The 26,361-nt window shown below is 46.4% G+C and overlaps 1 protein-coding gene across 7 annotated transcripts in view; it reads left to right on the top strand.

The window, feature by feature from the left end:
- Window positions 1-26,361, top strand: part of MAP3K3 (mitogen-activated protein kinase kinase kinase 3) — a 2,022,699-nt gene that overhangs the window by 1,678,870 nt on the left and 317,468 nt on the right. The window lies entirely within an intron of this gene.

Below are 26,361 nucleotides of genomic sequence, written 5' to 3'. Positions count from 1 at the left end.
TGTCTCTGTTCCAATCGCTGGGTCTCTCTATCAACTTTGGCAAATCATATCTTTTTCCTTCGCAAAGGCAAACGTTCTTAGGAGCGACCTTGGACTCGCAACTAGTTCAAGCTTTCGTATCAGACGAAAGGCAAGAAAGAATCCAAAAGCTGGCTCACATGTTACGATCAAAAAGTCAGTTTCAGTCCTACAGTTCAAGTCCTTTCTGGGAATGGTCTCTTCTTGCATCCCGTTGATACCAAATTGCCGCCTCAAGCCTCAGGTTCATTCGAAGATCTCATTCAAATCACTCCTCTGATGCGGGAGGCATTTCTCTGGTGGGCACAAGAAAGAAATGTAAAAAAGGGATGTGCGTTCCTTCAAGAAACGCCAAATTTCACTATCACCACAGACGCATCCCTCGAGGGTTGAGGAACACATCTTCAAGAGCTAAAGGTCAGCGGGAAATGGAGCCCTCAACAAACAAAGTGGCACATCAATCTACTAGAACTAAGAGCCATCTTCTTAGCCCTCAAGTCATTTCGTGCACTCATTCTAGGAGCCACAGTGATTCGCGCAGACAATACTACAAGTATGCATTACTTGAACAAACAGGGAGGAACGAGGTTGGCTCTTCTGTCTCAGGAAGCCCAAGAAATCTGGCTTGGGCGATACGGCACAAGATCAATCTCTTGGCTGTTCACGTGCCCGGAGTTTCAAATGTTTTGGCAGATACCCTCAGCAGGTCAACGGTGTTCACCCACGAAGGGGAACTGCATCAGCCGACTGCCAATTCTAGTTCACCGAACTTCTCCTCCTATAAGAGTGCGATCCAATTCAGTTTCGACCAGTACCGAATCTCCTGTCCATTCAGAACGGTCAGATTTGCCATCCGGATCCTGCTTCTCTGAAATTAGCTGCCTGGCGCCTAAGCACCTTGAATTCGCTCATCTAAATATTCCTGCGGATTGCAAGGAAGTTCTGGCTAACGCGCGAGCGCCTGCCACAATAAAGACATACAAACTTAAATGGAAAAGATTCTGCATATAGTGTCAATCTGCTGGGGTTCACCCGATTCACGCAACACCAGAACGGGTATTACCTTTTTTCTTGCACTTAGCGAGATCAGGCCTCTCTCATGCAATGTTCAAGGTCTTTCTGGCAGCCATTTCAAGGTTCCGACAGGAAAGGTCCAATTCTCTTTATTCATCAAGAATAATGCAACATTCTTTTTGAAGGACTATTCCGAATGTTTCCTCCTGTACGTCGTCCACATCCATCCTGGCATCTTAATGTTGTATTAGCGCAGCTCATGCGCCACTCATTTGAACCAATTCACAGAGTGGATTTTACATTTCTATCCTGGAAGGTTTCTCTGTTGCTAGCTTTGACTTCATCTAGAAGAGTCGGTGAGGTTCATGCTTTCACCGTCAATTCACCTTTCTTGCAATTCATGTCCAATTCTGTGGTGCTGCGTACAAATCCTATATTTATGCCTAAGGTGCCTTCGGACTTTCACCTGAACGAACCAGTCATCTTGAAAACATTTTTTCCTAACCCGCAATCCCTGCGGAGAGGGTATTGCATACCCTTGACATCAGAAGATGTCTTAAGTTACAAAGGACCTCTACCATTCGTAAATCCGATTAATTGTTTGTTGCCTACGGACAGATACGGCAAGGACAAGCGGTGTCTAAACAGACCATAGCTAGATGGATTACTGCGCTATTGACTTTTGCCATCTACAAGCTGGAAGACCTTTGCAGACAACTCCAAGAGCACACTCTACGAGGGCGGTTTCTTCATCGACTGCTCTTTTCGCTGGTGTTCCTCTTCAGCAAATCTGCAGAGCAGCAACTTGGTCCAGCAGACATACTTTCACCAAGCATTACTGTTAGGAAGCTGCCAGCGATGCTGATACTTCAGTGGGACAAGCGGTTCTCCGCAATCTTTTCAGATAAGGTGAGCCTCTGTTTCGCTTATTATCTTGCCTATATTCACTACATGCTCATGTGATTGCAAATTTTCATATATGTCTATGCGTATTAACATTTCTGTAATATAATTGCAAATGCCTTTCTATGAGCAAAATGATGTTACAAACAGCGTCTTCCAAGCATTATTTGGGTACTGCTATCTACTCTGATTCAGGCATGTGAATCTATGAAAGACACCCCAATACTGGAGAAGAACAATATTTACTTACCTGTGTTCTGTGGTTCTCCAGTATTGGTGTCTTTCATAGATTCACATGCAACCCGCCCACCTCCCCTCAGAGGCTACTTTATGCTCTTATCTCTTGGTTACACTCTTGTGTGAGAACATCTGAGAGCCTGAGCCTCTGAGGAGAACATTCTGGTGGGTGCTGTCGCCTGATTGGCTGCAGTTTGGGCTATGATAGTCATACATGTGGAACTTTTTTCTTGGTAGCTTTGGGCTACTTCCTGGTTTCCTGTTACCAAGGTTTTTGGTTTTTATGGGCATATTTATTGCTTTTTTATATACCGGGAGACTCCCACTCCGACGACGGGGAATGATTCAAGCATGTGAATCTATGAAAGACACCAATACTGGAGAACCACAGATTACAGGTAAGTAACTATTGCTCTTTCAATAGCTTAGTTATTGACACATCTTCTAAATAGGGAAAATAGTAACATTTCTGAATTGAATTACTTATGACGAAACAACATTCAAATTAGTCACTTTCCTGGCTCTCCTGCCAACTTGTGGCGGTACTTGAAAACTCCGTAGCTTTCAAGTTTAAATATATTTCTATTGTTTTTTTGGGTGCACAGTAAACCTTAAATACCCCCAGCTATTTCTCCCCTCTTCGTTCACTCATTCACCCCTGTATTTTCATGCTGTGCCTTCCCATCTTTTTACCTTCTTTCACACCTTTGTCACTTGTTATGTCTCACAGTTGGATTCAGGCTTATCAATCATGGGTGCGTTTGAATCCCTAGGGTATTCCATCCTCCAAATTTAGAGAGTTTCCCCAACTCAGCAGAAAATGTTGTACATGGACAAGAACCACCGTCACGGCGGTTCCTTTCAATGTACAGAAAGTTCAGTGTACAACTGCCATTGAATTTGACTGGACTTACAACAAACTTTTAAACTTTTTTTGTTTTTCAAAAACAAAAAACTAGTAACGCCCACAGTAGGTTTTCTCTCAGGGTGTGGAGGTTAATATGGTTTGTTTCCTATCACTTACTGCCAGGTATTTCCTGGCAGTCATCTTCAGGGGAAAAAAAGCATTACACTCTTCACTCTTTGTGAGGCAGATGGTGTAATGTCCTTCCACTGACAGATCCTCGAGGTGCTGGAGAAAGAATTCGATCAACAGAGCCACAGGGTTCTCCTTTGACGGAATACTTATGGTCTGCCCATTTCTAAATGAGAACTGCAGACTGAGGGTTTGTTGGTCAGGGCCTTAAATACCCTGCCCACCAAACACTAAATTGGGCCTTAGTGTCTTGCGGCACTACAGTTCTTTAAATTTCCGTCCCAAATAGTCTTTTAATAGACCCCACTGTTTTAGAAATTCCTTCTTTTTCCCTGTGGTTGTTTTCACGCAAATGGTGCCATATGAGATATGATTTTGCATTTTCTGCCATACAATGGTTATATTTCTTCATTTGGGGCTCCCAGTTATTTTTTGCCCATGCAATTTGATCTAAGTTGGGCAAAACACTCAGAAAATTAAAATTAGGATCTGCCAAGCTCAGGAGCCACATTTGGTTCAAGGTCACCACTAGTGGAACATTTTTTGAAAAAACAATACACAGAAGATGACCTGTGAAGGCAAGTGATCTCTGTCATCGGGGCACCTAGGATTGGAGATGTAACATTACTGCTGAATGAAGACGAACTGAAATGGATGTTACACCTCAACAGCATAAACTCTGGCCTGAATAGAATGGAGGACTGGCCCATGTTATTATAACCAGAAATAGAACAATCATTTCAATAGTCCAACTGGTTTACCCTTTACTGCTTCATCTTCTCTAGAGATTTGTTCTGCTTGCTTGGGTGACTTACCTCCTTTCTTTTGGTCCCACTTGGCTGCCTGAAATTCCTATTATGTAACCAAGGTATTGCGTTATTAGTCTTCCCCAGTGTCCACTGATATCTGTTTTTTGCTACACTCCAATTGCCAGGACGGCCCTCTGTATCAGACAGGTGTGACTTAATTCTATATATTTTCTGATAGTAAAGATGGCTGTCATTGTCACTGTTAGAAGATGGCCACTCTGTGTTTAAATTCCTATCTCTATTTTCCCTAGGCATCATCTTTAAGGTATCAGGTATATTAGTTGCTATCCCGTGGCTATCTTTCCTAGTGTCCTCTGATATCCTGCCTTTCATAATTTTTCTGCACTCCATCATTTTCCAGTATAGCCCCTGACTCAGAGCCCTCTGCAACAAACTGTTGTGCCTTCATTATCTTTTTGACATTACAAGATGGCCGCTGTTCTCATTATCACTAGATGGCTGCCCTGTCTTTAAAAGTCCTATCTCTATTTCCCCAAAGAGTTTTAGTTGCCAGATGTAAGGAAATGCCTTTTTGTATGGTCACCCACAGGTTTCAGGTTTTTCGACTGATACTGCTGGTTTTTCAACTCTGAGAGCGCACTGAGGCCTGCTAACCAGACCTCTGTGCCAGTGCCCTGACCCCAAAACATGTTTGTTACATTGGCTATACCCAATTAGCATATGCTAATTTACCTGTAAGTCCCTAGAATATGGTACCCAGGGTACACAGGGCCTGAAAGTTAGAGAGCCACTCCAGGGATTGCAGCACTGGTTGTGCCATGCTGGGTGTGACAAAGGTAAAATGAGTGGTCACCAACAATACCAAATGTTGAGGCAAAGTCTGTTGAAATGGAATTAATGGTTACAGCCAATAAAAGACCTCTGATTTGCCGCCTGTAATGCTTTATCTCTTTCTGTGGAGGAAGCTGTCATTGTAGTCCTTTTTCGATGTCTATGACAGCTGTCATAGTTTTATATTTATATTGTATTGGCTGCTTAATTAGGGTACAGAGACATTTGAAAGTCATTGCCACAGGACAGTCCAGAGGAAAGAAAGAAAACAGTGAAGAGATACAGCATCTGAACACAGAAGTCCTCTCATAGCTTCAACATTTAGGAAATAAAGGTTTCCCCCTTTGCAGGACACATGTATATTTGCACTGCATTAAAAATGCAATAAACAAGTATTGCTGCTTATCAATCTAGAGAAAATACAAATATTACAAGTTACTTTAAAAAGCCTTTTTCAAAAACAAGGTTTCTGCAATCATTAAGTACTGTTAGCAATACAAAACATGTAAATGTTTTAGGGACATTTTTATCGAAGTTAACATTAGTTATGAAGCAATTTGTGACTATATATATATTAAACCTCTTTGCAACTTTGTATTAAGTATGTTTGTCTCCTGTCAATACATTCATTTAATTACTCTTACTTCTGAGAATATTGTCTGTGCACTGGGAGAGTTCTATGAACTTCATAGGTGCCACTTGGCCTCAGTACATGTGTGACACATACAGCAATGGATTTTTAAACTAACAGCATGTGCATTATAGGATATGGGGTTTTTGCTTTAATAATGCCAAGCAGGCCTCAAAACTATTAGCTTGCAAAAATGGCAAAAAGCTTGGCCCTCCACCCCATTCCAGAAGCCGAGTAAGGGAAGAGTAATACAGCACAGATGTGTCGCATTTCACAGCAAGCAGAGCTCACCTCTGACCCTGTGTATCAACCCCAACCATGTCCCACCATGCGACAACGGCACATGTAGACATCTCACTGCTTCCACGTCTCACAGGGCCTCCAGATGTAGCAGAAATACTACCCGAGCAGGCTTGGAGGCTGCAGTAATTTGACCCCATGACCACTCGTCACACATGACACCCGACTCCACTCACACACTCCCTTCAACCACTTATGCAGCTTGTGCCCTCCCAGCGCTCCCAAACAAGACTGGCCTAGAAAAGTCCTAAAACAGTACCCAGAAGAAATTTCCCCCATTCAAAAAGAACTACTTCTTGCTTGATTAAACTGTAGAGGGCTTTTCTAGAGTGGTTGCTGGTTTTAAGACAAATGCTCCTGTTTCACTCGTTCCAGTTCTTTATTTCATGGCAGCTGTGTTTATCTACCTACAAGGAGAACTAGTGCTGTGTCTTGGCACCCTGGTACACTACTCGAACATTTTCATTTCCACAGACAAGGACTTTATTACGAGAACACAATGCAAATAAAGCAAAAAAACTATACTTAAGATCCATACACCCCCAATAGCATTTGCATAAAATCGGTGCATCTAAACTAATGAAAAGGTCATCACCGTGACCGAGACCAGGAAGACCGTCACCCAGGCCCTCGTCACCAGCAGACTGAACTACGGCAACGCCCTCTACGCCGGTACCACCGCCAAACTCCAGAAGAGACTCCAGCGGATCCAGAACGCCTCAGCCAGACTCATCCTCGACATTCCACGAACCAGCCACATCTCCGGACATCTGAGAGACCTTCACTGGCTCCCCGTCAACAAAAGAATCACCTTCCGCCTCCTCACCCACGCACACAAAGCCCTACACGACCAAGGCCCGAGCTACCTCAACAGCCGGATCAACTTCTACGCTCCCAAACGCCACCTCCGATCAGCCAACCACGCCCTCGCCGCCGTCCCCCGCATCCGAAGAGCGACTACAGGAGGAAGGTCCTTCTCCTACCTGGCCGCCAAGACCTGGAACTCCCTCCCGACCGACCTGCGCCTGACCCGAGACCACCTCTCCTTCAGGAAGAAGCTGAAGACCTGGCTGTTTGAGCAGTAGCGACACTCCCCCTCCCCCAGCGCCTTGAGACCCTACGGGTATGTAGCGCGCTCTATAAATGTCATTGATTGATTGATTGATTGACCGTGTGGTTGTACTGTCTCCATTTTGTAGGCTAATATGAGGGAGGTTTAATATTTCAGTGTGTTCTCCTTTTGGGCATTTAGAACGCAGTCAGTCATGGCCGATCAACTCCCATTTTTGTACAAGTTGGTACTTGTAGTTTTACCTTTCTAAATATAAAAACTTGACTACAAGCACCAAAATGTAAAATTATGCCAACTAAAAAGCCTGGAGTGGGTTAATAACGTCAAAGGCGGTGTATTGCAAGAAAAAGGCTAAAAGGTTCACCTTGCCCCACGCCAAAAGCCGAAAAGTGGAAGAAGGAAGGGAAAGGGAGACAAAAAGGAAATAACATGGATAAGGATTTTTTTTTAAAAAAGCCATTAAAATACTCTTGTTGCGTGCTTGCACGCTGGGAGGGTAAGTCGTGTGTGGCTACAGAAGGATCCTGGCTGAGGCAGCTCTGATGCGGAGGCAGGGTCCCGACAATGCTGGTAGGGCTGGGGAGGCGTCACAAAGGTTGGTTACACTTTTTACTGCTGCTGGATTCTATTGCAGTCCCTCGCTTGCTTTAAAGGCAGAGCAGGGTCACACTAGTTGCTGGATGGATCTTGCTGCAGGCGGTGAAAGCAGAGTCGTCATAGGTGGTTCTAACCAGCTGTTGTGCCGATGGCTGGCACGGTGATGACGTCAGTGGCGCTACGTTGTACAAAGGGAAGGGAAATCCATAGAGAAAATGTCTCTGTACAAAGGATTTCCCTTCCTGCTACGTCACGCCGTATTTTACACCAGTGCGCATGCTCAACCGAGACACGAGTAAAAAAACAGGACATTTCTATGTTTTAAAAAAAAAAAATCTTTTTATTGTAAGAACAGGCTCCATACAATTGCACATTAGTCCGCGTCTGCAATTCATAGATACATAAAAGACAACTTATAACATATTGTTAGAACTGGCTATTTCTGGTAGGCTAAGGCTGACGCCAAAGCCAGGCAGAAACCACCATTCAAGTCAGGGCAAGGGAGTCACACGCCAAGATAACCCCTGCTCACCCCCTTGGTAGCTTGGCACGAGCAGTAAGGCTAAACTCGGGGGCAATGTGTAAAGCATTTGCGCCAGCGCACAACAGCAACAACATCCTAGGCACACCACAAAAGGAACTCCACACAAGGTTATATTAAAATAACTTTTATATTGACAAAACACATCAGATAGAAATCACACATGTACATTGTGCCAACTGGCACGGGCAATATTCATAAGGGATTATTTACAAGACAGGGCCACTTGGCGCCACTGTCAGAATCAGCACTTTTAGAAATAGCACTTCTAGAACTTAGAATAAGTATAGCACAAAATAACAATTATAGATCACATCCAGTAACTACTGGGAACAGGTAAGTACCACCTACGCAACCCTAAACACCTTAGGAGAATGTCACGCGGGGGACCAGGACCTCACTAGGACCACCTGTACTGGAAAGAACAATCACCTAAGAATAAAATACATTTAGGGGTATCAGCAAGAACACATTACACATGATGCCTAAAACATTCAGAGGTGTAGGGAAAAAGGTAAACACATGATGTATAAAAACACATTCAGCGGTGTAAGGAAAGAAAACACATGATGCCTAAAACATTCAGAGGTGCAGGGAAGGAAAGAACACATGATGCATAAACCAACACATTCAGAGGTGTAAAATCCAGGAAGACACATGATGCATAAAAACATTCAGAGGTGCCAGAACATAACTCAATAGCGCAAAAACATATGATGCCTAAAAACATTCAGAGGTGTAAGATCAAGGTGCGTAATCATATTAAATGTATTACATTTCCTAGCACCACATCACATTGCTCCCTACCTCCACTCTCGCCCATGTGCCGCTCTCCGGCACCAACAGCAGCCGCACGGAGCCCCCCCCCCCCCCAGCCCTTCCGACTCACCGGGCTCTCTTGTGCGGGGCTCCTCCGGGCGGCAGCTTCTCTGCTGGGCGGCGGCTCTCCTTCGCCGGCGCTTCCTTCTCTCCCCGGGGCTCCCTCAGCACACGGGAGCCCCAGCAGCAGGCCACGCTTCTTCTCTTCCCGGGGCTCCCTCCTCCTCATGGGAGCCCCGTGAGCACCAGCAGCCTTCTTCCTTCGTGCCGCGGCCTCGAGGGCGGGACTTCCGGTCCTTCTCCGGGGGCCACTCAGAGGCTGGGGGACAATTAACCGAGGGGTGGGCTCCCTCAAGTTAAATTAAACGTTTAAAAATAGTGGCCAGGCCCCTGGCTGGGTGAGCACCTGCCAGGGGACCAAATCATAAAAAAATAAGCGAGGTAGGCTCTCGCTAGCACGAATGAAGCGCTCCTAAGCGCCAAAGGCAGATGAAGCGCTCCCCAGCGCTACGACAGTCCCCAAAGCGCTTCCAGGCGCTAGAAGCAGAGCAAAGCGCTATTAAGCGCTGGGGACCATAGGAAAGCACTCCCAGGCGCCAGGGCAACAGAAAGTCACAAAAGTCCTTCAGGGGTCCAGGACCTCAGCAGTCCAGGACATAAGGTGGAGCACAGCAGCTCCCAGAAAAGGAAAGTCCATCAGATATCCAGGGGCTGGGCAGGGCCCAGGGATTCCCCTGGGCCCAAGCAGCAGCACGCCCATGGTAGGATTCAAGTCAGAAACAAGAACATTTTGGAAGGGGACACAGCCCTTTCTTATACAGAGAAAAGTCTTTGAAGTCTAAAGGGTGCAGGCAGTGTGAGAACCAGCTATAACTGGTTATAGGGAATTCCTTTCAGTATCAGGGACAGAAGTGACAGTCGCCCAGCGGGGAGGTGGAGCCAGCATTGTGGCAGGCAGGCACAGTCTCATTCACTCCCAGGTGCTACCTCCTCCCACTTCCCTGGCAGCAGATGCAGCCTTTCATCCACGGGCTGACTCAGACAACCTCCTGGGGGCTCTGCAGCCCCTGTCACCCTCAAACCAGACAGTCAATCCACAAGCAGGCCCAGGCACTCTGGGCCAGGCTCACCAGCCAATCACACGCCAGGCACAAATTACACAAATATGCCAACTTCTAGAAGTGGCACTTCTCCACTAGACACAATCATGCCGCATATACCATTGCGCAGCATTCAATCTCACGAGTTCGCACATACTAAACTCGACCCTGCACTCCCCACACATCAGGAACTACCATGGCATACATATTCCCCATTCATTCCTATGGGAGGGCAGGTCACTCACCACACAGACACAGAGAGCTCAAGCACTTTACACTGTACCACAGTGAAAAAGTGCGCAGAGGCCTAAAATCACCAACACCAGATCACAGAAACAGGCTAGGAAAAAGCAAAAAGTTTCGGGGTGAACCAGCCAAAAGGGCCGGGTCCAACACATATATACCTTGTTAACAGTGTGACCTGCATACAAAGAGCAAGTCCCATGGTACGCACCCCATTGCTAGCAGCTGATTCTCGTAATATATCCACATGAGGAATGTCACCGGACAATCGTCAATAGTAGCTCGTTCCCCATGCCACACCCATACCCGTACCTGCCGATGACCCCTAGTGCCTATATCAAGCAACATCAAAATGTCAAGAAGCTGGATGGAGGCACTCGACTCATAAAAACTCCCCCTTCGCCATCTCCAGCATTGTGGACCATAGCGCTCGCTGATTGCTAACCAGGATCAAACACTGCTTGGGTATCCACTGATTCCCCCCTGTACAGCCTCCACGCCGCCCAAATCTTCTCCCAGTTCTTGGGGCACCCCCTACTTTTGTATTTAACTCTCTCAGCTCTTTGGCACCAATCTAGGTCTCGTTCCCAATCCCCCACTTTTGACAAGACCTCGATTCCCCATAGCCTCGCTATATTCCTTTTTGCGACCATACTCGCTAGTGCCTGCCAAATCTTGTCCCACTTCGGCCAAGTGATGTCGCTCGTTACCCCCAGGATATGCCATCTAGCTTCTAGCGGGACCTCCGCGCCCACCACCTCTGCCATGATGTCAGACAACCTGGACCAGTATGCCCTGACCCTAGTGCAATCCCACAAGATGTGAAAAAACGTGCCCACTTCCCCACAGCCTCTCAAACAAAATTGCGAGTCCACATAACCTATCCGGTACTGTGTTGTGCGCAGGGTGCAAGAGCGGTGTAGAATGCGGAGTTGAACCAGCCTAAATCTAGCGCGAATCGCCACTTCCCGTGGACCTTGTAATGCCTCCCTCCAGTCATCGTCCTCTAGCAGCCCTATATCAGATTCCCATATTTCCCTGAGAGGTCCCAAGGGGTCAGTCAAATTATTAATTCGTTTTTTGTACGTGAGGGAGATGGCTTTGTCTATCATTGGATCCATCAATAACCCATCTTCCAGTGGGGCATATTCTGGTATTTGCTCCCCTGATTGTAAATGTTGGTAGAGGGCATGTCAGAGCTGTTGGTAATGTAGGAACTCTCCATTCCCCATTTGAAATTCCGCCTGTAGGGATGCGAATCCCGCCATATCCCCTCTCTTCCATATGTCCCCTAACACATCAATACCGATTAGGCTCCATTTGCGAAGACCCTGTAGCTTCGCAACCGCCGGGAGGAAATTCCCGGTCCACAGAGGGGTTTGTGCTGTAAGCTTCGCCTCCCAACCCAGCAACTTCGTCTCCTGCTTCCACACCCCTACCACTGCAGCCGTCTGAGGTGGCAGCGACAGGTTGCGTCTACCTCCACTATAAAGAGCTGCCAAGTAGGTAGAGAGATCTAGTAGATCAGAGAGCACATCCTTCATTTCCTTTTCAATGAGCCGCAGTCTGTGCCGTCTATCCTGTTCTTGCTCTTGCGCTTCCCCCCTCTCGCTCTCTAAGGCGTGGAACTCCAATTCCAATCTATCCATCTGGGCATATTTATCCTCTCGTCGTTTACCCACCTCCGCCTGCACAAACCCCCCCTGACTACGGCCTTATAAGCCTCCCATACAATACTGTGCGACTGGACTGAGCCTACGTTGTCTGTAAAGTATTGGTCTACACGCTCCCGAAACTGTTCCTGGAACTCTTGATCTTTAAACAAAAAGGTATCAAGCCGGGGGGGAGCACTCCATTCCCTCTCCGGGCCCCGTAGTTGCACCTCCACCGGGGAGTGATCCGATATGCCCCTTGCCTTATGACAACCACCATGGAAGAGGTTCATGGAGCCCACTTGTGTGAATAGGTAATCGAGTCTGGACCCTGACCCATGCGCTGCAGATATATTTGTGTACTGCAGAAGGTGCGGGTTATGCGCCCTCAGAGGTCCACCAAGCCCATTGCCTGCACAAAATCTCTGAGGTGATACATCCCCCCCTGGTGGACAAAGCCGGTGACCTATCAATGTCCCTCACTGTAACGTCGTTCATATCCCCCCCTAGGAGTAGGACCCCAGTCGGCATATCCAGGAGCAGTTTCCCGATATCGGGAAGGGTGGTGCTGTGCAACTTTGGGGGAGTGCAAAGTGAACAAATGTTAAGTGCCAGACCCTCCCACTGTCCGGTGACTGCCGCATAACGTCCCAATGGGTCTAACCATTGCTGCCCAATCACTAGTGGAAGGGAATTTTTAATGAGGATTCCGGCACCCCTGGAGCCGGTGGTAAAGGGCCTTGTAATGGTTTCCTATTAGATGTGTTTCTTGGAGCAGTACTATATCAGGGGCATGCCTATGAAGATACTGAAGAACCATGGTGCTTTTCATCTTGTTCTGCAGGCCATTAACATTCCAGGATAGTATAGTGACTTTTTGTGCCTTTGACGTGTGCATCATGAATATAAATCAAGAAGAACTGTAAGGATGGTTCCTCAACTCTGCCGCCCCCCCCATCACCCGCCTGCCCACCATTTGTGCCGCTGGAGCCAAAAGAACTGTGCAGTGCACCAACATAAATGCAAATAGCAAACTTTCAACCTCCCCACACAATCGGCCCCTCCATTTTCTCCGGCACTGCTACCACCCGTATATTGTTCCTGCGGGCCCTCCCTTCCTGGTCCTCCAGCCTGGCCGCCGTTTGCTTCTGTTGGTGAGTCAGGCACTGGACCTGATGCTGCAGCTGCTTGGTGGTGCGCTGAAGCTTCACAATGTTTGTGGCATACTGAGTGGCTTTCTCCGATGTTTTATTGAGGTCCGCCCGTTGCAGCGCCATCTCAATTGTAACTTTGTCGATTTTGGACTCTAGCGTGGTGCCCAGAGTTTGTATGGCCCGCATGATAGCGGTCAAGGACAGCTCCGATGCCTCAGCCGCCTTTCCGGTGGGGGTTTCACCCCCCGTCCTCCCACCCGCCGGGGCCGTATACTTGTCTATGGTGTTGGCTTGTGTGGCGGCAGAGTTTTTGGGTTTCGTGACTGTCTTAGAGGAAGACCACTAGGCGGGACTGATCCACCCCGCTTTCCCGGGTCTTTGGTCACTTCACCATTATTCCGGCCACGTGCTCCTGGCGCCATCTTTCCCAGTCCTGGCCGACGTTCGCTTGCACAGTGCTTGAGTCCCCGATTGGAGCGCCTGTCAGCAGTGCCTCCTCACCGTATGCCCCGCAGCACGATCTTCCGCTCCCTCCACTGTTCGGAGATAGCTTCCCCCAGGCCCGCGCACACCCTTGGCCTCCTGCCGATGACCCCTAGTGCCGCACTTGGGTATCCATTATCCTATGTCCTGGAATCTGACCAGCTCCTAGGACCCACTGTGCCGTCCGTGGACGGAGAAGGACCGGAGTGGCCCCCCCTCTACTCCGGATCACTCCCACTGGCGGAATCCGGTTTGGAAATGAGGCGGTAGGATGATACCAGGATTTTTGAGGCCTTTAGTCAGCCCTCGGCAGTGCCTCGGTGTTATGCAGCCATCTTGGTTGCCGCCAGGCCACGCCCCGGACATTTCTATGTTTAACCCCGACACTGAACAAAAACCCGGGACATTTCTTTAATATTGAGAAAAGTACCGGGACACTGCTCCAAAAACCGGGACCGTCCGGGGAAACTCTGGACGTATGGTCACCCTACTTAGGAGCCACAGGCTCCAAAACCCACACCATATGCCCTGTCTGGAACTCAACCATCGCAACCTGTTGGTCATACCATTGCTTCTGGAGCTCCTGGCTGATCTCAAGTTTTTTATTTACTTTCTACGTGTATTCAGCCATCCTGGGACGGAGGCCAAGCACATAGTCCACTATATCCTGTTAAGGTTCAACAGGAGGTCTCTCCCATTCCTCCTTCACATAGCACAATGGTCCCCTGACGTTCAAATGGGGAGAACTCCAATCCCTTCTGTGGCACTTCCCTGTAGGGGAAAAAGCAGGCATGGAAGTAAGACATCCCATTTCCTACTGAGTTTTTCACGGAGTCAACCAATCCTACCTTTAGTGGTCTTGTCGAATCTTTCAATAATGCCATTACACTGAGGGTGGTAGTGGGTAATGAACCATGAGGTCAATGCACACTCCTTCCACACAGATTACAGGTAGCCAGACATGAAGTTGGTACCTCTGTCTGACACCACCACCTTTGGGAAGGCCACCCTAGTAAAGATACTAATGATGGGCCAAGCCACTGCAGAGGCAGTGGTAGTCCTAAGTGGAATGGCCTCGGGATACCTGGTGGTATCCTCTACCATCAGAATATATTGGTTTCCTGATGCTGTAGGAGGGTCAAGGGGATCAATAATGCCAATCTCTACCCTCTCAAAGGGAACCCCCACTACTGGAAATGGAATTAAGGGGGCCTTTGGGTGGCCACCTGTTTTGCCACTGGTTTGACAGGTGGCAGAGATGCTACAAAACTTCTTCACCTTATGGTGCAACCCTGGCAAGTAGAAGTAGCTGACTAGCCTACTCCAAGTTTAGGTCTGGCCAAGTTGTTCATCTAGGGGGATGTCATGGGCCAACGTGAGGAGGAGTTCCCTAAATGCCTGAAGTAGTACTGCTGTCCTAATAGCACCAGGTTTGGGGTCTCTGGCCTCAGCGTAAAGGATCCCCTCCTCTTGAAAGGTCCTGTGGGAACCACTGAAATCACTACCTTCCTGTGCAGCAGCTTGCTGTCACAGGCTGTCAATAGTGGGACATGTCGTCTTTCCCTGGCCATAGTTCTACCCTAGAGGATCCCCATGAACCCAAAAGCTCATCCTGGAAAGGCTCCAACTCCTGATGCTCAGTTCCCTCTGCGACTGACTCTTCTTCCTCCTGAGGAGAAGGGTCTGATGTCTGATTGAGAGCTGGCCCCCCAGTCTTTCTTTTCGAGGGCTGGGCCATTATTCTTTTTCATTCTGGCATCTACTCTGCGCTCTGGTTTTTACGCACACGCAGTGTGGGATTCCAAGCATTTCTGAATAGATTGTCAGTTTTGCCTCAGCCCAGGCTGAGGACTCCGAATCATTACCAAAGATACAGTCAACTGGAATTGAAGACACTGCTACCTCTTTCTTGCCAGCAACCCCTCCCCAGTCAAAGGACACAATTGCCATGGGATGGATTTGTATCACATTGTCAGCATTGGTGACTGGTTAGGTCCTTCCTGGCAGATACTGTTCAGAGGACACCAGCTGCCCTGTCACCATGGTAGCACTAGCACCAGTGTCTCTCAAAGCCTCCAACCTAACCCCATTAATAACAGGATGCTATCTGTATATTTTCATATTAGTGGACGAGACAGCTAAGGGCGGCAAGGGGTGTTTTGGCCTCTTTCTTTTGGTCTTTCCCACCAGTGGTAGTTTTGGTCACCCTTTTCTTGACCTAGCAGTCTGCCTTCTTCCCCAACTCTTGAGGAGAAAGTGGACATAGATCTACCAGGAATTGATGTCACTTTTCTTGGTAACAATTACTGAAAAGATGCTCCTTCATTATCAGATTATAAAGCTCTTCAAAGCCATGCATATTGTTACCAGCTAACCAACCTCCTATTGATTTCACTGAGTAGTCTATAAAATCTACCCAGGTCTGGCTCTGGGTTTTTCGAGCCTCCCTGAGCTGTATTCTATACTCTTCAGTTGTGAATCCAAAGGCCTCAATCAGGGTACCCTTCATGAGATCATAGAATTCATCATCTTTCTCACTGAGTGTCAGGAGTCTATCACTGCATTTTCCTGATAACATTTCCCTCAGGATAGCACTCCACAGCTTCCTGTTGACCTGTCTGCTAATGCAGATCCTCTCAAAAGCAATGAACCGCTTGGTGATATCATCACCCTTGAAGAATTTTGGGACAAAGGATTTTAGGGTCAAATAATCACTTTTCTTCCTATTTTCCCCATAATTATCCGTGTGCTGCAACCAGGGATGGGGGAGCGCCGTGGAACTTGCCATTTGCCGCTTTAGCCGCTGGGGAGCCCGGGTGAGGAGCTGTTGTCTTCTTGCCCCTTGACCTGCTGGGGTCGCCGCCTGCCCGCTCCCACTGCCACCTTGGGAAGCGCCGGCCGCTGTGTGGAGGGCAGGTCAGGAGACTGCAACCCCCAGCAGCCCAGGGATACTCGTGACCTCATTGGAGCGCCAGGAGGCGCATAAAACTAGCATCAGCCCTCCCTCGCGGGACGCGAGCGGGATGCTGGGCGAAGGGCGGGCCCGTCTGAGCCTGTACGAGGCTGGGCTGGGCCACGGACTTTGGGACGCTGCCTCTGGATATTTTTCCGACCAGTGAGTGTTGATTATTGGGTGTTTTTTATAGGCGGGTTTATCAGTCGCAATAAAATGGCTAAATTACGATCGTCAAAAACCCCTCTATTGTCTGGTCCCATAGATAATTACATGGTAAAAGTAGTTAGTAAAATTAACTCAGAACGCCGTCTTTCACTAAATCGAACTAGTCCCCCTCCTTTACCTACAAGTAGGCTAGTCCTACCAGAGATCCTTGATCTAGCTTTAGGGGGCATTCAAGGCGCTGAAACAGGAGCAGACAAAGAAATACTCGCTACTTCACCATCTACTGTGGTGACACTGGACAACTCCCTGCCATTTGCCCCACAACCTTCGCAAACATCCACCCCGGAACCCTCTCCGGCACCCTCGCCGGCACGAAGAACACTGAGGGCCTGCAGAAAGTTATTGAGTAAACGGGGAGGGAACAGGAGAGCTAAGAAAGTAGGCACTCCATCTAAAAACATAGGGGCCATTTCTGATACACCTAATGAGGTTGACACGATTAAGTTGAACAATGATCAAATTGACTCCCTGGTCAATATGTTTATTTGGAAAATGGAGCTTATGATTAGACCCCTAGCGGATAGAGTGGAACAGGTTACAAAAGAGGTTTCTAGATTGGGTAGCCTTTTATCTTCCCACTTAGCCACATCACAGAATTCTCAAAATTCTAATATGAGCACCAGAGTAACCAAGGGTGCTGTGGCTTCTAGTAAAGGGGATGGGGGCAAATTAGAACAGGTCTCTAAAGAGGTCTCTAGACTGGGTGGTCTTTTATCTTCCCATTTATCCTCGTCTAAAACAGCTAAGAGTACCAATATGGGCACTACTGAAAATGAGGGGGCCGTAAGTTCTTGTAGCGGGGGGCACATGCCGACACACACTGCGCCAGTTATAACATCTGCTCAGCCTCCAATTAATCACGTTACTCATCCATCTATCTCGAGGGCGAGCACACAACCTAGCGCTGCAGGAGATAATATCTCGGGGCGGCGGGAAGGGAAGCAAGGACCCCTAGTCAATCTCCCTCCAGATTGTGCCCCGTACATAGTAGTACTAACTAACGTCCCTGGGGTGGATTCGCGGCCAAATGATGCGCGGGGGAAACGATTGACTCGCTGAACTATAAAGTACTAGCTTGGCTGAGCAAATATTGTGTGTTTCCTGTCGCATTCTGCAATGACATAATATCAACACGTAGAGTGGGCTGGATAGGTAATTCAAGAAAAACGAGCAGAGGGGACTGCATTATTATAAACTTTAAGCACCCTCAGCATGTTGCCACCGTCCTGCTAAGGGCTGCTTCTTTACCAACCACAGATGACTTCATATGTGCGCGCCCTCTTGGGTTCTTCTATAATCACCTTAGTAACATCTCTAAATCACAAGCTGCTCAACCAAATTCACTAACATCTTTACCCAGGCAGGGCTTTGTGCCACGTGCTCAAATTGGCTATCCAGAATCGATGCCTTCGGATCCTTACTGTTATAGTCTGTGTAGGCCAAATGTTCAAGCTGAACAAATTTTGCCATTGTTCAATCGGTTTTCCCCCTTAGCTTCATTGGAGGAAAATGATTGACTGTTAAAAAACTCCCGGACTAATGTACAACCTTGCTGAATTATGACCTGGAACATCGCTGGGATCAGGGCTAAAATTGGGAATGAAATATGGATTAATTTTTTGAAAACTTTTGACATCTTGGCCTTCCAGGAGACCTGGGACTCATCAAACAGCTTCTCCCTATATGGTTATAGACATTTCTGTATTCCAGCCACAAGTAGTGTGGTAGGTAGATCAAAAGGAGGTTTATTAAGCTTGTTTAAACTTGATTTAAAAGGAGTGTTAACCCAGCATGATTCAGGTTGTCAAAACTGTCTAATTGTTGAACTGAATTCCCCCGACACACCCAAGATTTTGTTTATTAATTTTTATAACTCTAACGCAAATGAAAGTACCAGTTATAATCTGGATCAAGTGGATACATTTTTTCAGTCTATAGATCCAAAGTAAATTGCTTTGAGATAATTCTTTTAGGTGATTTTAACATCCATCCCTGTAACCAGCCATGTGCCAATACAGTAGAAGATGGGCCACCATACTCTATAGCTACCCATTTTGAACACTCAAAAAAAGGGGAGGCCCTTGAAACCTTTTAGGCAGCATGGAATTTGTATGAATCATTTTGCGGGGAGGGTGAAAATAAGACCCCTCCATTCAAAGGAACCGGCGACGGTACAATTATCGATTACATTTTTTCGTCTTCTTATATATTAGGTAAAGTGTTAAGGTACAATACTGTGGTCTCGGTCTTCAGTGACCACAACCCGGTGCTAGTAGAGGTATTGTCCAAGGGTTTTTTAACTTTGAATCCAGTGTCTCACAAGGGAGGCCAAAATGTGATTGTCAAAGATCAAGGGCGCAGACTAAAATGGTTGAGCGTAATACCCGAAGTTGTCTTACAGGATGTTTTGGACAGGGTGGAGGATGATGTGGCTATTTGTCTAGATATAAGGGCTTTGTGTACACAAGTAGTTATCGCCTTTGATAATATATGTAAACAGATCAACCAGAGCTTAACCGTGGAAAAGAGACCCTCCAAACACTTTGAAAAGAGATGGTTTGATCATTCATGCTCAAGGGCGCATGCTGATTTACTTGAAGCCCTGAAGGCTAGCCCAAAAGATCGTGCCCAAATAGCCAAGTTAAGATCACCTTATAAAAAAGCCATTCAAACCAGGAACAATGAGTTAAAAGAAAAGGCCTGGTCACAGCTACTTGATCCAGAGACATTAAAAAATAGCGGCCAGTTCTGGAAAGTAGTAAATCAGCCACTTTTTTCTAATGAGGAGAATCCCCCCTCGAGTCCAACATTCCTGACGACGCTTGGATTAAACACTTTGGGAATATATACTCTAGTACTTCCTCTGAGGACCTATTAAATCGTAACCCTTATAGCATGGAGGGCTCTTGTGTTACCTTTGATGCCTTAGAAGTTGAAAGGGCGATAGATCAGACCCTGAAAAACAAGGCACCTGGCCCGGATGGGGTCCCTGCCGATATTTTTAAATGTGCCCCAAAATTATGGTCAAAGATTTTGTGTAAGGTCTTTAACGCATTGAACCATAACAACATCCCAGCATCTTGGAAAGAATCCATTATAATCCCAGTTTTTAAGAAGGGAGACAGGGTAGATCCAGCTTGTTATCGACCGATCTCCCTAATAGATTAATCGGTTAAAATCTTGGGACGAGTCATTCTGCACAAATTACAAGACTGGCTTGATGACAGAGGGATACTGTCAAATGTGCAATATGGATTTAGATCCAAAAGGAGCACTTTGGATCAGTGCCTTAATCTACAACTGCTGGTGGATAAATATACTAAGGCCAAGGATGGGTCAATGTACCTGGAGTTCATGGACCTTTCCTCGGCTTTTGACCTTGTAAATCGCACAAAGCTCTGGCAGATTTTAATTGGTTTGGGTCTTGATCGCGCCCTGGTTAATCTTTTGGCGGACCTACATTCTGATCTCCTGGCCTCTGTTAGGGTGAACGCAGAGGGGTGTTGCTCTAGTCATTTTAAATCGGAAAGGGGGGTCAGGCAGGGGTGCATTATGGCCCCCCTTATGTTCACAATCTATATAAACGCCCTTAAACCTGTACTTAGGGAGGCCACGCCCGACATACCGCGTTTAGGGGAACTTGGCATACCGGTTCTCCTATATGCGGATGACGCGGTCCTTCTATCACGGACTACAACGTTTGCTAGATGCTTTTGGGCTTTTTATGAAATCCTTGGACCTTAAAATAAACGCAAAGAAATCGCAAATTATGATCATGGGGAAGGGTTCAAGAAAGAAAAAGTCGAAAACTTTTCTTTGTTGTGAGGAGGAACTTAGCAGAGTGCCCACATTCCCGTACTTGGGGATCATCTTCGAAGAGAAGGGGAACCGGGGACCGCAGATTAAAAATAGAAACAGTGCCTTTGCTAGAACCTCCTCGGCCATCATGGGCTTTAGTAAAAAACTGGGGGCTAGGCCTATAACAGCTCTGTTGAACACCTATAAAGCTAAATGCCTGGCTGTAGCCACATACGGCTGCTCATTATGGGTATATAGTGTTATAGACTGTCTACAAGTTACTGAAAATAAATTCATGAGATCGGTTTTATCAGTGCCACAGTCCACTCCCTCATACACGATCCATTCAGAGTTAGGGGCCGGCTTTATTACAGATACGATAAGAGTGGCCCCTTTAATAACTTGGCTGAAAACTTGGTTGAATGATGAACTTTCCTTGAATCATCTTATTCTTAAAGATTGCCTCTTACTAGACAATGTAAATAATATTCAGTGGTTGTCTTATGTTAAACAGTGTTTTTACAAACTTGGGAGACCTGAGCTCTTTTCCTCACCAGAAACAATAACCCGAAAGGACATTGCTCAAACTAAGGAGGCTATGATACAGATGTTGTCCTTAGATAGAGAGGAAATTGAGCTCAGAAAATCCACGGTAAGGGCTAATCTTATTGTTGCCAATCCCCCCGGACCTGAACTTTACCTTATTTTAGTTAACCGTTCTTACCACAGGTTTCTTTTAACTCGTTTTCGCCTCAATATGATTCATCTGATTTTAGGTTATTTTCCAGAATGGAGCACCCCTGAACAGGCACTGCCGTGCACTTGCGATAATTTTTCAAAGCAGGACACAATGCATTTTTTTATGTTTTGTGGTCACTACACGGCAGTAAGGATGAAGTTCCTTGTTCCCATCCTTAAGGAGGCCGGGTTTTTTCAAGTTAAGCCCGCTCTCCTATACCTGCAATTACTAAATAACCCCAGGGTTATTTTTCATGTGGCCAGCTATTTGGTGGGTGCTGTTCAGCTTAGGAACAGGAAAATTATAAATTGTGATTAACTGTACTCATATGAAGCTGGACATTTGTATTGTAAATATCATTTTCTACTGGGAAATGTTATAAGGAGGCAAATTACTTGTGATGTGATTTTTAATACTTATGAAATTTGTGGGATATTTTTTAAACTTTCTTTTTTAACATATTTATTGTAATAATTTCAATGTGTAAATATTGTATATATAATGTATATATAATGTATCACCGTCTTTTTATGATATTGAATTATCGAAATAAAGTATTTTGACTGACTGACTACCAGGGATGGGGCCTAGGCCCACCTCTTTACTCTCTTTTTCTATATCTAGGAGTTGAGCTTCTATAGCTACACTCCTGGCTAGTCTTCCCAGAGCAAGTTCTTCATCTGGAAGTGCTCCTCTGTCTTGGAGGTTGGAATCATCACTCCCATAATCTGTGTTCTGATCTTCTGCAAGATCAGTGTCATACTGTTGATGCTCTTTGGCATACTCTGTCAAAAGCTCCTGGAGCTGGGATTTGGTAGGGTTTGACCAAGTCTTGAGGCCACATGTTTTTCACAAGCCTCTAAACTGCTGCATTGGTAGAGACAGGTAAGGTGTAAGGTTGAGTTCCTCCACCTGTACCAGCTTTTCTGAAGTACTGTTTCTAGCACTCATTATTTTTATTAAGTCCTTTTTAGAGAGGAAAAAACCTAACAACACTGGTTGGCCAACTATAGTACGGTTTAGATTTTTTAAAAGAGTTGTACTGAAAGGGACCTAACCAGGGTCCTAAAAATTATTTAAGCAGTTCGAAAAGTAGTCAGTGTGAAAAATACAAGCTAACAAAAGGCAATTTGTGACTTTACTCATTTAAAAAAATGTTTAAACATACTTTGTTGAGTTTTTAACAGACATTCAACAAGGCACATCAATATTGTAAATTACGTTCATTCAATTGTGCTCTTCGATGGACTGCAGTTACATATCTAAGAAGGTAGTCTGGAGCGTTGTGCCAGTAGCCTAAACCCTCTATCCACTTAGTAAAGGTACTACAGGTTGCCTCGTATTCAGTCCATTAGGGTCTCTACTTTTAGTCCGTAGAATCACTGTTCAGCATTGTAAAGTGCCCCCATCTGTTTGCCCCACCCTTCCCATCCCCAGGGGTGTCACGTGTAGCCAATCACTTAGCTACCTGATCTGGGGATGCCCTACTCTGCTCTGCTAGCTGCCATTATGGGTCATTGCTGGTATCCTAACAGTTTGAGCAGTTACTACCACTGCCAGGACCACTCTTGCGGTCTTACATAGCCACACTGGTTATAGTATTGCTCAATTAGTCAAATATTATTGTGGATTGGTCGAGGTACCTGTCCATAGACAACATCACTGTTGGTAGTCGAGGGACTAACTGTAACCCCTTAGATGAAGATAGCTCAATCCATGCCAGTAGATTGATTCATGAAGTGATCGGATTCTTTGTTCTGCTATTAAGAGAAAGATAGTCCTGCTCACAACCGCTTACTTGAACAGCTGAGTGAAGAGGATCTCCGGGATGACTGAAGATTTCTCAAAAGATTTAGTAGTCCTCGTTGAATTTTATGGGAGAAATGTACCCATCAGAAAGGACTTAGTCTCCTTTTTGAATTGTGGAGCATCTGTGATTCTTTAAAATTCGGTGGAAGCAAATTCCAAATCCTTGGTGTAGCTCCCGTCAACGCTCTATCGTATGTTCTTTTCTTATGGAAGTGTGCTGGTTTCAGTAAAAAATCTACTTATCCCCTCGAAGGTCATTCAGTGGAGTCATTCAGCGGAGTCTAAAGTGCGGGGTTCAGCCTTAAAGGTTCCAGCCGCTGTTTCCATATTCTGGCACCCTGCCGAAAACTGCGGTTCTTTGAGTCCCTCCCTCCAGTGATTTGTGACTTCATTCATGTGATCACTTTGTCAGAGTGGTTCAGCAAACACAAAGTCGTAGACCCGCCCATAGATCCACCAGTATAGGAAACCGACTTTTTTTTATAGTGCACCACAATGGGTTACACTGTGCAGAGAGATCAGGGAGATCCTTACTAATTAATGGAGGCAAAAATAGATAGTACTAACACTCTATTTTTGTGGTAGTGTGGGAGAGCAGTTAGGCGTATTAGAGGGTAGTCTTAAGCATTTGTTGTACTCACAGAGGCTATAAATGACACACACACACTCAATGAATGAAGTTGAGACCAAATTACAAAAATGTTACCTTTTTATATAAATATTTAGACCAAGAACTTCGGGTATAAGCAAAATACTTTTTGCGATACTATACATCATGGTAAAATGCAGTATTCACAGTTGTTCGCAGTTTTGCACAATACATTTCCTATGGAAGGAAAAAGGCAATTGGAAAAAGTAATACAGTTCAGTTATTGTGTGGTTACCCTTTTGGAAATGGTGAGGTTCATGGCCATGGTCCAAAGTTCCACGGTCAAGGTCTCTTTAGTTTCCCGGGTCTCTCGGGTGACAAGAGACAAAAGGACTTTGTAGCTGGTGCGCTATGAAGGAAGGGGCCCACCTATAAAAGCAAAGCAAAAAGAGGGAATTGCAGGCAAGTCCCAGGGCTCTCAAGGGAGAGTAGAGGTCGATAGGGCTCTGGGGCAGCAGGAGCACAGGTGGATTAGGGATGCCCCGGCTGAGCGAGCTGGGTACAGTGAAAATGTGCAACTGGGGAACAGCGAGGAAAGAAGCACCTTGTGGTCAGGAGTTGGCACCTTCAAGCGACGATTCTGGAGCTGCCTTGCCACTGCTGAGGTGGGTCGCCAAAGTCCTGAAGTTCCTCATTGGATGCCGGCTCACTGTAAAGTTGGAGTCCGCCTGGACTAGGTTTTGTAGGTTTTTGCAGCAGGGGGTCCAGTACCCCGGGTATTGGTGCCTTGCAGCTCGGGTGTGTCCTGGGGCCTCAAGACTTGGTGATGAGACCAAGCTGACCCTCCAGAGCAGGCGTACCATCAGATGGCACTCGGAGATGTCAGTCGGGCTGGGGAGAAGAATGACACTGGACGGGTCTTTGTTATTTTTGCTGCTTGTGGCTGCAGGGAGATAGCACCTCTATCTCAATCGAGTTCTTTGGCGATTTTCGTAGTGCTGCTGACCCTCTGGGTTTTGTGGAGGCCACACAGCAACAAGACAGGCTGGAGGAGGACGATTGTCAAGTTCTGTCAGCAGGCAGGAATTGGCACCCAAAGTCCACCATGAGTTCTGCAGTTCTTGGTCCAACAGTTAGAAAAATGGGTAGCGGAAAACAACATTCTACCATACTTTCTAACTGGGTTTCGATCCTCGGCCTCCGCAATAGTCAACATCACCACTCTGGCCATCCTGAGTCAACAAGCAGCGCAAAAAAATCATCTCCCTCTTTATTGCTGCCTTATAGACTACAGCGCTGCCTTTGATTAAGTGTCTTGCAACACCTTATGGAGGAAATTAGACAAGTGGTGGATCCCTCAATAGTCTGCTAGGAGCCCTTATCTCCTTGCATAAGAACACATGGGTATGAGTCAGAATTGGCCCAACGACAGTTTCTGCAAAAATTCCAACCTCAGGCGGCCTAAAGCAAGGTTGCGTTCTCGCTCCCCTCTTGTTCAACCTTTACACCGCCGATCTGGGAAGATTCTTGGAGAAAAGCAATCTCCTTCCGCCAAAACTGGGCCTCGCAAAAACGAACCTGCACATTTTGCAATATGCCGACGATATTGTTCTAATGGACCAGGCAAAATCTGGCCTCCAACGAGCCTTAAGCACGCTCCACAAATATAATAATGCTAACACTCTAAAAATCGACAAGGAAAAGACGAAGGTTATGATATTCGGCTGTTGCAAGAACAAGAAAAGTTTAACGTGGAACATTGGGCTCGCAAAGATCAAAACAACATCGAAATACAATTACCTGGGGGTCTGGTTTAGCGAGTCTTCCAGACCATCAGTCCACCTAGCCGCCTTGAAAAAGAGAGCTGGAGCAATAACATACTCTTTGACCCCACTCAACCAGTCCCTTGAGTAGTCCTTCTGCAGAACCCATTCTGAAGGTGATGAAAGCCACTCTTCTCCCCGCCTTAAACTATGGGCATCAGGCCTTTGCTGTTGCATGCTCGGCCAGTCTCGACCACGCCCAAGTTTTCATTTATAAAAAAATCTTCTATCTTCCGAATTTCATACACAGGTCAAGACTACGACTGGAGCTGTGCCTTTTCAAAGACAATCTATTTTCTGTGAGGCTGATATACTCAAATACTTTATAAGGACACTAAAAGCCGCAGACAACACCCTAAAAGCCCGGTTAAAAGAAACTCTTGCCAGCTCTGGGAATCCGTGTAATCGTCCAATTATAAAGGCCATAAGAACGCTAGACATCGACGACTCATTGCTAACCTCAGAAACTATTCCATACACAGTCGGGAAAAGAGTTATCAATAAGCAGGTCAGACAAATTTCCTACCGGATGGCCATCCAGGTTCTAAAAACATCAACCATACTGCTTCCCTTGAATAACTCATACCTCCCTGGGGTACATCAATCTTACCTCCTGGAAAAGCTGAAAGCAGTGGCAAGGAAGAACATAATGTTCATGCGTCTCTTAGGTCTGCTCTCCACTGCCTTCAACCGATGGGCTCCCAACAAGTGAAGAGGGGGCCTGCAGGCTGTGCAACTACAGGTCTGAATCATGTTTGCATCTTTTATGCTGTTGTCCCGCCCTTGACGCTCCCAGAAGACTTCTTTTAAAACCCTTATATTTAATATGGGGCATCAGAACATGTTGGGAGGCATCAGCCCTTTGCTTTACTTCCTTAGATACTCAAGTGCTTACAAGGTATGGAAAATATGTGAGACTCCACAATCTCTTTTTACCCTCTCTTGCCCCTGCCCTTCCAGTTCCTCCTCCCCAAAAACTTATCACTGACTTTTTTCGCCCCCGTCCTAGTATTCCTGTACT

Source organism: Lissotriton helveticus, chromosome 5_1 (genome assembly GCF_964261635.1).
Source record: "Lissotriton helveticus chromosome 5_1, aLisHel1.1, whole genome shotgun sequence".
Classification (NCBI taxonomy): domain Eukaryota; kingdom Metazoa; phylum Chordata; class Amphibia; order Caudata; family Salamandridae; genus Lissotriton; species Lissotriton helveticus.
This window is presented reverse-complemented; position numbering and strand designations above follow the sequence as displayed.